At 36.8% G+C, this 14,444-nt stretch overlaps 1 long non-coding RNA gene across 2 annotated transcripts in view; it reads left to right on the top strand.

The window, feature by feature from the left end:
• Positions 1-14,444, top strand: part of LOC112997110 (uncharacterized) — a 79,716-nt gene that overhangs the window by 49,253 nt on the left and 16,019 nt on the right. Inside the window, exon 4 of one of the 2 annotated variants that reach the window (XR_003262622.2) lies at positions 1,546-1,584. The exons of the other annotated variant lie outside the window; for it this stretch is intronic. This is a non-coding gene — a long non-coding RNA (uncharacterized LOC112997110). Of the gene's footprint in view, positions 1-1,545; positions 1,585-14,444 lie in introns of those variants that run through there. 2 annotated transcript variants of the gene reach the window in all.

Below are 14,444 nucleotides of genomic sequence, written 5' to 3'. Positions count from 1 at the left end.
ATTCCTTTTGTAAAGCACTTTTTCTCCATAAATTTCTTCATTCAGGAAGAGTCGTCATTTAAGCTTCCCATCAGTCAGCCCTTTTAAAACTGGTACATTTCTGCCTTTTAGATGCACACTTAATTTCTTTTTTTGGCACTGACAGGCATTTACCCATTGTTGGGTTTTAGAAATAGTCACTGAGTAATGCTGTTGCTAAATTAGAAAATACTTAGCAACCCTAGTCAACATCAGTTGATTTATATTTTCTGACTTAGTTTAATAAGTTATCTGTTTATAGGTAATAAGCATTTACTTACTGAATGAAGTTTCAGTCTTTGAAAGCAGAAACACATCTAAGCAGCCATGTCAATCAGATTAGAAGCTCATTTGTTTAAGTAAACTAAGTATGCATTCACACCACACTGTGTGGTGTGAATTAAGGCATACACACAGCAGATACTTTTCTGATGTTGAAATAAATGTAGAGCTTCTCTGACATGCACAGCGCTACATAAACATCACATATCAATGCCATTTCCACCAAGGAGCAGATGCTTTTTCAGCTGTCATGCTCCACAAGTTCTCAGCTACTTCAAGTAATTAGTTTTGAAAACTTTTGACTAAACAAAAGATCTAGAATGCATCTTTTTGCTCTATTTATTGTTGTGTACCTGGGATTATTTTAATATTTTGTTCTTGGAGGCCACTGATGAGTCAGAGCATGCTGGCACTGTAGCATGCTTGAGAAGCTGGCGGGTTACTTCCAACCTTCATGGATGTACATGCCTGTACAGTGAAAATGAATTTTTAGTCACTGTCATACTAGAGATTTTACGGGTCTGCTCATGGAAAAAGTAGGGGCATGAAACGAAGATCCTTTGTGTTCCTTGGTTCCACTGGAAATATGTTGGTGAGGACAAAATTGTTCTCAGTAGATCTAATGCTGTAGTTCAGTAGATAGAATTGGAGAAGCATTCTATTAAAAGAGAATAGAGAGCTTGAGTCATGTATAAGATTAGGCAAAGTAGTTAGGGATATTGATGTTGTTATCTTGTGTTTATGTGTTTGGCTTTTTGACTTGACTTTCCCATTTGATTAAGGAGTGCTCTTGTTCAATATTCCATCTGTAGCTCTTCTGCCTTTCGTCATCTCATAGTGTGCAGTGGCCAATATTCCAAAAAGCCCAGAGCCCAAGTTCTGAATCTTAAATTTCAAGTGAGCTAGAGCTTGGGTGTTTTGGAAAGTAAGGGACCCTGTGGCTTTAGGAATTCAGTTAAATGGTCTGTATAGACATAGGTTAAATGATATCTCTTCACTGAAATAAGAAGTTCTCCCCTGAAGATCTAATTTCCCTTTCTTAAATAACACTTTGAAGAAAATGGAGTGTTGTGTGCTGCTGAAATATCATCTGTTTTAGATTTCAGAATTATACTTGTTTGGAAGTTGATGCATCTTGTTACAATAATGAAAAATTTTGCCATGAATTACACTGTCAATTCTTTCTCTTTTTTTTTTTTTTTTGCCTTTTGTTCCTCTGTTCTGATAATCAATATGGATGTGAAGGAGGAAGAGGAGAGAGGACAGCACTGAGTTATGCTTTGGTAAGCTATTCTTGTAATGACTTGATTCAGTCTCTCGTTCTGGAACAGCTCTCTGTCATCAGTTTCAAAGTCATTTAATAGCTATACTAGATCTAAATCAAACTTACGTTCATATTTTTACTTGGTAGTTGCAGTGAGTCTTGAGTCAGCGCTCGTCACGGATGAATGCACACATTTTATATAGTGGCTTGAACCCACCTAGGAAACTGTTAACTGCTTTCACTTTTAACAAAGAACGGCCACTTTTTTTTCCTCTTTATGCTAGAGGCCAACAAGATGTCAGCAATTTAACTGATAGAACAATCTTGATTTTATAATTCTGTATAGAAAAATCTAAACATAAGCCTTCATGAAGACATGAAATTATATGTGCTGCCTGCATATATTTTCAGTGCATATATGAGGTGTATGCAACATCTTTAAATGCTGTCTATATTATTCAGTCATAACAGGCTGTTGTTAGTACTTTGGGGGAAAAAAAAGATTCTGGAAAGAGAAGGCAGGGATATGAAAGGTGAGGAAGTAAATAAGGCGAAAAAAAGGGCAGGGCAGCAGCTAAGATAGCAGACAAGTAACTGAAGAGGACGTTACACTGCAGGGGAGGAGGTGAGGGCTGGAAAAATAATGAAATATGTGGAAAAAGGAGGTGCAGGATTATGAAAGAGGGAATGAGAAGAAGATAGTAAAGGAGAAGCTTGAGCAACGGTAAAGCCTGAAGGAGGAGTATAGGGCCAAAAGTCTCACTAAACTAAGCAGAAACAGTTTTGTTCTGTATTATGTGGAAGGAGTGGTGGGCCTGTGCAAGCTGTGTGCCCCTCCTGTGCTGTACTGTATCTTAATATGAAGACCTTTTTTGCATGGATTGGGACTGAGAAGCTGATAAATCAGACATAGTACAGGAATTGCTAGCTGTCCAGCCGCACTTCAGGTTGCAACTGAAATTCAGTTTATTAGCTGTTCCTGGATCCCTAGTTTCCTATCTTATTTTACGAGGTTCATGCAGTGTTTAAGTCTGTTCTTAAACTAAAAGTGTGTGCTGTGTTTTGTTTTTTCTATCCTTTCTGTATGGCCCTATTTTAGAGGTTTTAAGTGTTTCCCTTCAGTGTGGCTTCTGACATTATGTGGAGTTTATCAGTGATCAGTACTGCGATGGTCGTATGTTAAGAGCACATAAGAATGAAAAAAGAGCAAACTGTTTAGAAAACAGCAGTGAAACTGGACCCAGAACTTGCCCCAGCTGAGCAAGTAATCTTTACAGCCTTGGTGTTTGAAAAGGGAAGTAGCAAGTCTGATGCAAAGTAATAACGAAAAAAATTATTTCCCAAGTATTCACAACTGCAGCGCTCTATTTGAAGGGTGGATTGTTGTTGGTAGTTCAGTCCTCATGAAATTAAGCATTTGAAGGGTTGAGTGAAGTTAGAGCATGTGGAAATGGTGGACAGATCTGCGGGACATTTACTGAAGTGCTGAGATTACCCTTTGACTTTATCACATGGTCCACTGAGGAACTGTAGAATGCTGTGCAAAGGAGAAATAAGATTAATAAATCCTAAGTCTGCTTTATTAGATAAACAAGTTATGGGTAAGGGAAAGAATATTTTTGAAGAGTATATTTAACCTTCATGAATGTACAAATGTAATTCAATTCTTCTTTCCCGTTCTGTCCCCATTGTGACTACTTCAGAAGGTATACTCAAGATGTTGAGTAATTTTAATATACGCATTACTGATTATTGTGCTGAACAGAGCTCAGTAACATACGAGGTTCTTGAGATAATTATTCTCTCTCGTTATATTATTGGTTCAGTGGTTGGCCTTGAGCAGCTCAGTTAAAACTTTATTTTATTCTCTTCAGTCCTGCTTAGAAGTGCTGTCATCCTAGACTGATCTCAGAGATCTCATTGGAACACACTGGGTAGAAAGTTAGACAAGAGTTATGTTAAGAATAAGAGTTCGAGTCACCCACGATTTAGATCTTAAACACTTGTGCCTTTTTCTTTATTTTCTTAATAACTTGAAACCGCTTCTTTATCTTATAGTGATATTGTGAGGAGTATTTATTAATTCCAATAGTGTTTAAACTGTTCCATAGATTTGTTAACAGGCGAAAGTAGTAGACTGGTGCTATTTTTGAGCATCCTGCGATTAAGTGGAAAAAAAACTTTATCAGAATCCAGGCTGCATTTAACTTCAGTAATTTTTTTCTTGATTCATTTTTGTATTGACTTTATTTTTCAAATTTACTGTACCTTTTGTATTCCTCACATCTTGAAAGTGTTCTTCTACTCATTCTTTTCACTTGTGTATTCTCTAAAAGCATTTTTGGATTGGGTAATGAAACATAAATCACTTGAAAATGCAGACAGATTAGACGATTCATTAAAATTTGGAAGATAAGGACGAAAAAAATGTTTTTTCTATGACATGGCACTTTGTTGTAAGGAGCATTTTGCAGTACCTTCTTACTGATGTTTTAGAAAAATTCTTCTTATGTTTCAGCGCAGTTGCAGTTCTGTGGTCACGTGAAGTCAGTATACAAATGGGTTCCTGCCAAAGGGGACTTTCTTAGCCTTTTCGCTGCTTCTCTTGTGCTGATACTTTTGTGGCTGTGAAGTCAGTTCAGAGGACTGATTTGGCTTTAAATCAACTTGCACTACAAAAAAGCAAACAAACCTCTTGAGTACAATCAGAGCTGGAAGCTGAGAATAGGACAGCCTTATCTGGCAACAGCCCAGATTTATGTTGGTTTAGCAAGATCATGAATCTGCCATCTGAGTTAGTTATTTAAGCCTTCAAACAATGTTTCATATGCTTTACCTTAGGTATATTTGTAATCCTATTAGAAGTGATAAGCTTGTTCACATCTTAAATTTACATACATGTAAGTGTTTGCAGCATGAAGGCTTTATTTGGATACATTTGGGAATTTTAGTAAATCTTCCATTCAAAGAAGTTCCATTCAAAACTAAATGAATATCAGGCTTTGAAAGATAACACAGGTCCCTCAAAAGATAAGATCTTCCTTCGATCGTGTTTGGTTGTTCTTGCCTAGATTTTGTGTGTGTGAGAGAAATGCAGTTTTCCACAATTGAGTGAAATAAACTGCTTTTTAGATAAAAACTAGTCCAGTTAAATGCACATTCTTTAATTCTCCTCTTTTTAAGTGGTCCCATGTAAGCTATCAAAGTTTTCCCAAGAAATATTGTATTATTTGCACAATTGAAATTATAAGATGTAGATCTGCCCATCTTTATTATTGATAGCAGTTAAGTATTAACAAAGTAAAAGTCTGATAGTTGTTAACTGACTACTACTTTTTCTTCGCAAGAATAAGACAGATGACACATCATAAGACCTCAAGGTGCGGAAACAGCTTTTTTTCTTAAAAAAAAAAAAAAAAAAAAAAAACCATTGTCATTTTTAAGACCATCCAATTGACATATAGATTTGTAAGCTTTACGCATCTGCCAGGTACGTAAAATACGATAATCCAAATATGCTATTGCTTAATTTTGCACCTGTACTCCCTCTCTCCTTTACATTTTTTTTTTTTTGAATTTAGTAAGGACTCAACATAATCTCATTTCTCTTTATCATAATGGTCTTGAAAAACTACTGCAGGATTTATGCAAAACTGGCTGAATACTCTGCAGTAGTTCTCAGTGATCTCTACTGAATTGGAAGGAGTGAAGTTCTCCAGGGGGACTGTCCTGAGTTTTGTCCTGCTTTATGTTTTCGTTAGTAGTTCAAATAATGGAATAGAAAATATTTCTATTATATTTGACTGTAGCATAAAGCTGGGAAGGACAGGATTCTTCGGAGGACAGGCTTGTAATTGGTAAAAAAAAAAAAGGTCATGATAAGTAGGAGAAATGGTCTGAAAAAAGCAAGGCTGTGGTTCAGTCAGGGGAAGTGCACACCGCATTTGGGATTTGTCAAGCACACAAACTCAGGGAGGGGAGCAGGTAGGATTAAGTAGGAATTGTTTCTGGAAATGGTCTGGTAATTGAGGCTCACAGAGAGAAGAGGAGTCAAAAATACTGTGCTATTGTGAAAAAGGGTGTGTGTTACTGCAGTATATAAATAGGAGTAATATTTGTAAGACATGGAAGATATATCCAATAATACTACCAGCTGTTCTTAGATGAAGTCATATGCCCAGTATGAGGCAAAAAAAATTGAGATGGATGCAGACATTTGGAGAGGGTCCAGAAGAGAGCATGAGAATAGTTCTCTTTGAAGAATTCTAGAAAATGCAGGCAAGGTTAGTTAATAAAGTTCTTTAAGCCTAAAGAAGAAAGACCTAAGAAGGTGGAAGAACAGGTAGAAAGAGGACTTAAATGTCTCCAAGTACATGAAAGGCTGTTTGTAGCTGAAAGTGAACTGTTTCCCATGTCTATAGTGCATAGGATAAGCAGCATGAACTTAAATCTCAGGAATAAAGATTTAGGGTAGAGACCGATTAAAAGTTTACCGTGAGAAGATAAGTCCTGGAATGGATTCACTGGGAGAGACCGGCAGAGTATCTGTCACTGGAGAGTTTTAACAGTCAAGGCAATGTCTGCTAGTAATGACCAAGAATTGCTGAATGTGCCTTGAGTCCAGGAGATGGCCTAGTTGATAGGATTCCTTCCTGCTCTGTGATCCCATCATTTTCATGTCACCATGGCTACTGCTTTTCCCAACAATAACTTTGCAGGTAATCTGAAATACTCATCCTGTCTTCTCAGCTATCTTCTAAAACCACTAAATACTAGACTACATAAATATTTCAGATTAGTACATTACTGTAGGGTGGCTTGTCTTTCTGGTGAAGCTTGGATTTTATACCTGTGAAACATAGAATGATCTCAGTGTCCTGGGAAGATTTGCAGGACAATGTTTCATCCTGTGTTTTCACCTGAACACCATTTGCTCCTTATCTTTCAAACTGTGGATCTAGGACCACAGGTGGTCATCTTTTGCTAGAAGACTGCTCTTATTACTGTAGTAATCAAAACAATAAATCATTTTGCCAATGTTCTGTGCTTATTTTTGTTATATGGAATACTCTTACATCTGTAGCAAAAACTAACAATGTTTAGGCACCTTAAAATTCTGGTTATATACATCCATAACCTTTTTCTGTTTAAAAGTTCTCACATAAGTAATGAATACTTTTAACATACACAGCAAGAATCTTGTGTATAGAATATACTTTTTGCATAGATTTCCACACGATATGTCCCAAGAATCTACCTTTCAGCACCATATAACATACCTACAGGAACCAAAAAGCCACAGAAACTATGATGTGTCATCGCAGTAGGGTAAAAGAGATCAAGGGCATTGCCAATATGCTAGATTCTGTGCTACTAAAAGGGAATATGTGCTTTCCCTGTTACAGCAACAAACTTAAAAAAAAAAAAAAAAAAAAAAAAAAAAAAAAGTAATTAAGATGCTGTTGATTTGTTACGGGACACTTGAACACCAGGTTTAGGAATGATAGTTCAGTGTGTGAAACACAGTTCTGTGATATTAATAAATTCAGTGCTGCATAATCCCACCTCATTAACTGTGAGAACAGAGTTTATAAGGATATGAGTTCAGGAAACTGCATTGCAAGTAGAGTAAATTAGTCCATTATTGTGCAGACACCCTGCCTTCTCACAGCAAAAGCCCTCACAAGCTTCTGTGCATTATCCACGTGGAAATAAGGTGATGTCTTTGAGAATTAAAAAGCCTGTGGCTCTGGAAGGAGGCTAGTTATTTATTCCCACAGAAACTGTAGCAAATCTAACGTTTCTAGAAAAATAAACTAATGACCACCTGAGGATCACTTTGTGCAAAATCTCAAGGGAATGCTTTTCAGGAAGCCATTTTAAGTACAGAAAAAAAAATACATAACCTCTGTTTTTCAAGACTAAAATGTCTGAAAAAGTAAAAACATTCCTCAAGTTAAACTCTGCAGAAAAAATTTGGCCGTTTAATTGTTTTCATAAAATGTCTAAGACTTACTGAATTTGCAGATGATGTATTTGTAACCAGAAGCATTTTGATCACAGTTCAAGAAAGCATGGATACACAGGGTTAGATTACTCTTTATTTAAGATAATGTTTGCAAAAATGCTTAGTTTTAAGCAAGTTCTTAAGTTGATTTCAGTGGAGGTTAAGCATGTTTTTGCTTGCTTTCCTGTGTGGGAGGTGCTTTACCAATTCAAAAGTATAGGTAATATGCCATTGGTGGACAAATGTTCACTCAGTATTAAGCATAGAAAGCAAGTTATTTACAGAGCAAGATATGAGAGGCAGAAAGGACAAGATGATTTGAAAGTCTGTTCTCAAATAAATTGCAACTGGAGTAGAAGGTGAAATTGGTTTCTCAAGATGTATTCTATAGGCAAACAGTTCACTGTAAACCATTTACTACACTGTTTTCATTCTTTATTTTAGTTTGCAAACTATTTTATAACAGACTTTAAATTTTACAGTTTTGTTCTCTCTTCTGAGTAATTGGCAAATGCTTATTGAGGACAAACTTTATCTTGTGCATTGTTTGCTAATTTTATTTTCCGTATGTTTATATGTGTTCAGCATTTCTGTTGAGGGATTTCATCACTTTCATCACATACTTGATTTTTTTTTTTCCTGAAATGATTATATGTGACATGATGTTGGAAAAAGTTATGGAAGCACTAGAATCTTTGCTTTCTCTGGAATAGAATCTTCGAGACCCAGCATGCTAAGGATCCAGTAGAACTTTGTTTCATACATATTTTGAAAAATGGTGTGTCTGTTATTTGTTGCTCTTCATTCCAAATATTGCCATTACAAGAATCAGCTCGATGGTGTTCTGTTAGCAGGCTTTTCTCTGTGTGTGGCCTGTATGCTGTGTCAGATGTAAACGTTGGTTCTAAAGAAAACAATGTTTTATGTTTTGGGTCTGGAGCACACTCAGAATCTCTAGGCATTGGATGTATAATCTTTGCCCACTGTGCATTCAGTTCTCTTCTGCTGCTTCTTTTGCACACTCAGATGTGAAGTATTTCTACTTCCCTGTTGACTTTCTTTCCTGCAGGCCCTCAGCTTTTTGCCATCCTTCTTCCAGAACTCTCATAGCCAGACAAGAAAGGGGTCTGCCAGGATACAAGTGTTGGGGGGTTTTTTTTGAGCCAAGTGTTACAGTGCTTGTAAATATATTAAATCTCCCACTCACAAACTAGAAAAAAACTGCTCTTCAGTCAATACCTGGCTCTTGGAAGAGTAATTGAAGAGGGTTGGATAGTTAGATCGAATCATTATTTGAATGTGATTTCTTGCTATAGCTCAGTTTTCATTTTGAATAGGCCTAAGGTGTCTTCTAAGCAAGCAGAGAAAAAAATGAATATTGCCTGTGATTGGAGTGAAATGAGAGTTTAAGAATATTAAGAGTTTTGGAAGCATTGCAATTGATGAAATCCATGTTTTTTAAAATGAAACTAGTCTTACAGGATGTGCCCAAGCAGTATGAATATTTAAGAGTAATTCATATTGGTTTCAAAACACAAGATGAAATACAGCATCTGACTCCAACTGTGTATTTATTTCTGTGTGATTGGGAAAACGGGAAGAGCAACAGCAGAATGTCAGATTACATTTTGGTAGGACATAGAGGAGTCTACCAGACTGTTGCATAACATATGAGCAGTTCTTTCCCAAATGAAGACACTTAAAAAATCCATTCTCTTCCGCATAAATAGAAATCAGCTTTTCCGGAAAAGGATGTTAAGGGAGGTCTGTCTCAAAGAAGCTCAAGGAAATGTTAAGCATGCATCTTTGAAGTATGGAGCACATTTCTAAGTCAGTATTGTGTGATCATCTCTTGTAGAACAAAAAATATTCTCACAGGTAGACACAGCTTTAGTTAGTATTATAATAGGAACAAATACAGGAAATGATTATTTTTTCTAAGATATAAAAAATATGATCACTTGAACCCTTCAGATTTCATGCACTCAAGCTTTTTTGCTCCAAAAATCTGATAGGATATTTTGAAACTTTAAACTACGTAAATTCTGTAAATGAGAGAGGCCGATTGTAACATCCTCCATAAGGAAGCATGGCCACTGTGCTGAAAAATATGAGCCCTGTTTAAAGACACACTTAAATAGTCATGAGTGATGCTAAGAGGACTTCATCTCTGCCCAGAATCTTTCTGTGCAGATGAAACTAAAATTTGTCCTGCATTTCTGCAGAGAAAATCCAAGAAAAGCTAAGGTCAGAGAGAATTATTTGAGTTAGAAATAAAAGAAGTCAAAAAAGGGGCTGTTTTGGACTATTATCAGTCCACATCTATTTCTTCTAGCATGAAGCAGGTAATATTTGCTTATATAACTGCACTACGTGTCTGGGTATTAATATTGACTCACCCTGATTTTAATCTAAACCTAGGAAAAAGCCTCTCAGTTAAAAAAAGCAAGCATGTGTTCAACAAAGTGTCATCTAAATGTCTGACCAATGTTTGTTCCTACAAATCAGTAGAGTGGAGCACAACTTCTGCAAGGCCCATCATCACTCAAGTAGCTGAAGCCTGACCCTGTGTTTTATTGGCTTCCTTTGGCAAAGTGTGTGACAGAAATGGCAACTTCTGGAGAGAAGACTTTGTTTGCCGTGTAACCTTCTCTTCCTCTTTTTAGTGAAGGCCAGGTTAAGCTTGTAGGAGCTTGATAGACTTTTAAGAAAGCATTTTGATTTTATTTAATATCAATTTGTTGACTCAAAATATTTTTTTGTTTCTGTTTTTTTTGGGGGGGGTCACAGTTGGGTTTCTTTTTTTTTTTTTTTTTTTTTTTTGGTCACACATTATTTTCAATGCACCGAGCATTTTTCCAGGATGGTAGAAGTTGACTTTTCAGCTCCTCCTCCTTGCCTTGCCTGTATGTAATTCACATTATTCCCTTTGAGAGTGGATGATTTTCTTTTCTGTCCTAAATGGAAACTTAGAATTGTTGCTCCTTAATCATTGCTGTCTGTAAGCAAGAGGCTTAAATCTCATCAGAAACTGTGATTATTTGCAGGACCCACATTCTTTGTAGTCAGTAGAGTTAAGTCCGACGTGACTTCTGCAGCAGTGCAAATGCAGGAAATCGGAATACTGCAGCAAATTCATGTAAGAGTCAAAGTGGAGGGGGGGGGGTTATGGAACTAAATTATAAAAATGAAGATCCAAACAGTATGTAATCCTTACATAACTTGTTTTGTTATTACACTCAGTTTAGTTTATGCTTCCCTAATTTTTAATCTGCTTCAGAGTCTTTTGCTGGCAGTAATAGGTTTCTTATAGAAACTAAGTGAGATCTGAAATTTAGGAAGTTGGTGAAAAAGTAGTTTTGAGGTTCGGGCAGCTCAGGTCTGAAAGCACTAGTGATTGCTGAAAGATGCTGTTACAGGTTAGATATTGAAACTGTTGTGTCTGAGTTAAAGATGACAAGAAAGAAAGCTCTTCATATGCATCTAAGGTACTATACAGTACTTTATTCATGTTCTGAAAGACGATATAACGCTAATTTGCGTGCAGTCTATCTTTCAGAAGGTTTTCAGACATTTCATTTAGTAATTGGAGGGCACAAATCTCTAAATTCTGTGTGGATGTCAGGTTGCATGTCCGTGTATAAATATGCATATGTACAAGCAAAACATACTTGCATTTGCTTGAACATTCATATTGTACTTGCTAGCATATGTAGCAAATCTTGTGGCTAGAGAATCATAGAGTAAGTGGACTTTCTTTTGTATGGAGCTAAATAACTCCCCTACAGCTCTTCAGAGCTTAGTCTCTATCAATAGCAGACGTTAACAAATACAAACATTAGCTGCTGTTTCTCTCTCTCTCCCTCTCCCCCCCCCCTTTTTCTTTTTAATCTTTCCTTTATGCTACTGCAGATCTTATAATCTCAAAATTACAGGGGTCATTACTTTGGCACCAGACTGTCAAAAGACATGGCTGTACTGCCTGTCTGGTGGACTAGCTCCAGCAAAGGAATTTGTATTGGTTCAGTAAGATACCTAAATTAAGTTGTCATGGTATTTTATATAACTTTAGTAAATTGCGTTGTCCTTGAAGTCCCAAGGAATGGGTCAAATGAATTAATTTTGTCCAGTTTGTAAGTGCCTTAGGACAGCATCTATTGGGTATTATAATTCAGTAAGGCATTCAGCCGCTGAATCCGTAGAAATACTGTATTTCTTGGTAATGAGGAAATTACAGTCATCCTTCTCATTGCCTATGTTTGCTGTGATACAGAATAAAAATAATTAAGAGTAGCCTTAAAGTTTCACCAGCTAAAAGCAAAACAAACATATAAAACATAAAAACATTAAGGATCAACAAAAAGCTGGATGGAAGATCAGGCAGTAAGAACAACTGAATAAAGTGAAAGAAAAAGCAAGCTGACACCCACTGCAATATCAGTTTGCTTACTTTATGGGTCACACAGTTATACTGCAGCCAAACGAAGAAATACGCAAAAAAAGGAAGGTAAAGTACAATGAGAACCATTTCTCAGCGTTTTTCCAAATACAGTCCACATCAGAGTTCAACTTTCATCACCCTTGAGGGATAGCTGTGCTAAGAGAGCCCATTCCAGAGTTTTCAGTTTAGATCAGCAAACAGAGGAGAAGCAAGTTCTGTACAATTCAACCTACAGCAGTGGATATTATCTTTACTGAAAGCTTTATTGTGGCCCACAGGAAACAGCTTTATACCATTAAAGAAAAATGAGGTAAGCATGTGAAGCCATCCTGCAGTGTAGCTTTTGAACTGACATCACTTGCCTTACAGAGGTAAGAAAAACTTGTCAGTGAATAATTTTGTGGCTGCTCTTCACAATTTAATCTAACAATATAGGCTAGAGAAGTTGAGGAACTGAGATAGCTAGAAGGTTTGATATAAGACTAAGTGACAAAATGCCAGTTATCAGACAGGAGAAGGTAATGGCATATGTCCTCCAAAGATGTTATGTAAAAATGAAAACATTCTTTTCAGGAATAATTTGCAGGAAGAACTCTCTATTAGAAGCTATATAAAATATAGGAAGAAAAACACTAGGTAGTATTCAGAGGGAATATCCAAGTTTAACAAAAAAAAAAAAAAAAGATACAAAGACCACTTTGTCAATATGGAATAAGGAGAGTCAATGCTGCAGTGGTTAACCATTCTTCACAAAGGAATTTTGCTCACCAACGGATGCTTCCAGTATGATCACATTGAGAGAAGCAATTCCCCATGTCTGTCTTCTGAGTAAGCTATGAGTCTGGCTCAAATCTCAGGTCAAGGAAAGGTTTCTGGAGTTCTTTTCAGGGACTGAAGACTAAGAGAAGACAAATATAATGCAACTTAGTTGTCTGTATCATTTGGCTTCCTGAAAGTTAGGATGTTTCCCTTGCTTTTTTCTGCAAATGTAAACGTGCTGGGGGGGGAGGGGCTGGTTCTTAGAGGAGCAACATGAATGTATAGATTGTGTTCTCAAAAGCAAATAACAAGTTTAGGGTGTGCTTATAACTCAATCAGTTTAATTCTTGGACTGTATAAGATGGATAGTTTCATGAAACAAATGTGTTCTCAAGTGTCCCATCCTGGCTGTGGCAGAGCCTCGTTGCTGCAGAATCTTTAGCACTGGCAACCTTTATTAAACAACTTCTGTGTTTCATTTGACTGTGATTTGAAAGATAATACAGTAAACCCTTCCAGAGGGAAATGTTGAAATTTATGAAGGTTTTGGGGAAGAGAAGTTCAGCAAATTTATAGTAAACTAAATTTTGGATTGGTTCATTTCCCAAGTGACCTATTAACTGATTTGGGCAAACTGAAGAAAGCAGGCTGAGCATTGAACTTGATTGTCTTTTGAGGTTTTACACCTTTTTATAGTCAGATCAACAATAGGGTTAGGGTCAAACAACTGGAGAAAGTGCAAGAAATTAACCAGAAGAGGAAGCCTATTAGTGCCAGGAATCAGATCTATTCCTGGACACAGGGACTCATCCCAGAAGTTTTCCAGTCTGATTTGCCAAAAGCAGAGATGCAAGATCGAAGAACTCTGCAGGTAGGCATTTTTTGTGATAGTCATGATCAGAGACTCCTAGCTGCTCTTCTAAGTTCAGAAAATTTTTAATTACAATCTAGGATGTATATTCAAATGATGTTTCAATTGCTAAATGCTCTTTTACCTTTGAAGAGCCTTACCACAGCTGATATACTTTATGGAGCGCTGATTGCAAGCCTATCAAGATTAAATGAGCAGAATTGCTCATAAAAGGTTTTGTAGATGCGGTAATTGTTTTTGTCCCGTGACAGAAAAATGACAGAGAAAACTTAAAGAAAGAAGAGTGAGTGAGATAAACAGAAAAATGAGATGGAGGATAAGGCAGAATTATTGCTATATCGTGGCTAATTGCAGGCTAAATAGTACAAAAGAGACAAAACGTGTTCACTTTATGGTTGCAGATCGGATGGCAGAATAGTATAGAGATGACTGCAGTGTCTGTAATTGAGATGAGCCAAGTATTACTGTCTAGACAAAAGGAATTATCAGTATGTCCTCCGTAACCCTTCAGTGGGAGGCAGGAACAAAACCGGGGATTCCTACTTTACAGCGTTGCCAGCATGAGATTACTAGACTGGCTACAGTAATATCCTAGCCCTATTCTAGTACCCTTTGAGCACTGAAATGTGGTTTTCTTGCATGTTTTGGCATTGAAGAATTTCTGTGTGGAAGAGTCAAGTTACATGGAAAACTCAAAATCTGATTTCACTTGTAGCACTAAGTACGTGCATGCCCTTCTATAGCATTATGCTTGCTTTGCGCTGAAGATAACAAGGGAAAGACAGCCTCAAGCATTCCTCAG

The sequence above is a fragment of the Dromaius novaehollandiae genome, chromosome 6, assembly GCF_036370855.1.
Source record: "Dromaius novaehollandiae isolate bDroNov1 chromosome 6, bDroNov1.hap1, whole genome shotgun sequence".
NCBI lineage: Eukaryota > Metazoa > Chordata > Aves > Casuariiformes > Dromaiidae > Dromaius > Dromaius novaehollandiae.
This window is presented reverse-complemented; position numbering and strand designations above follow the sequence as displayed.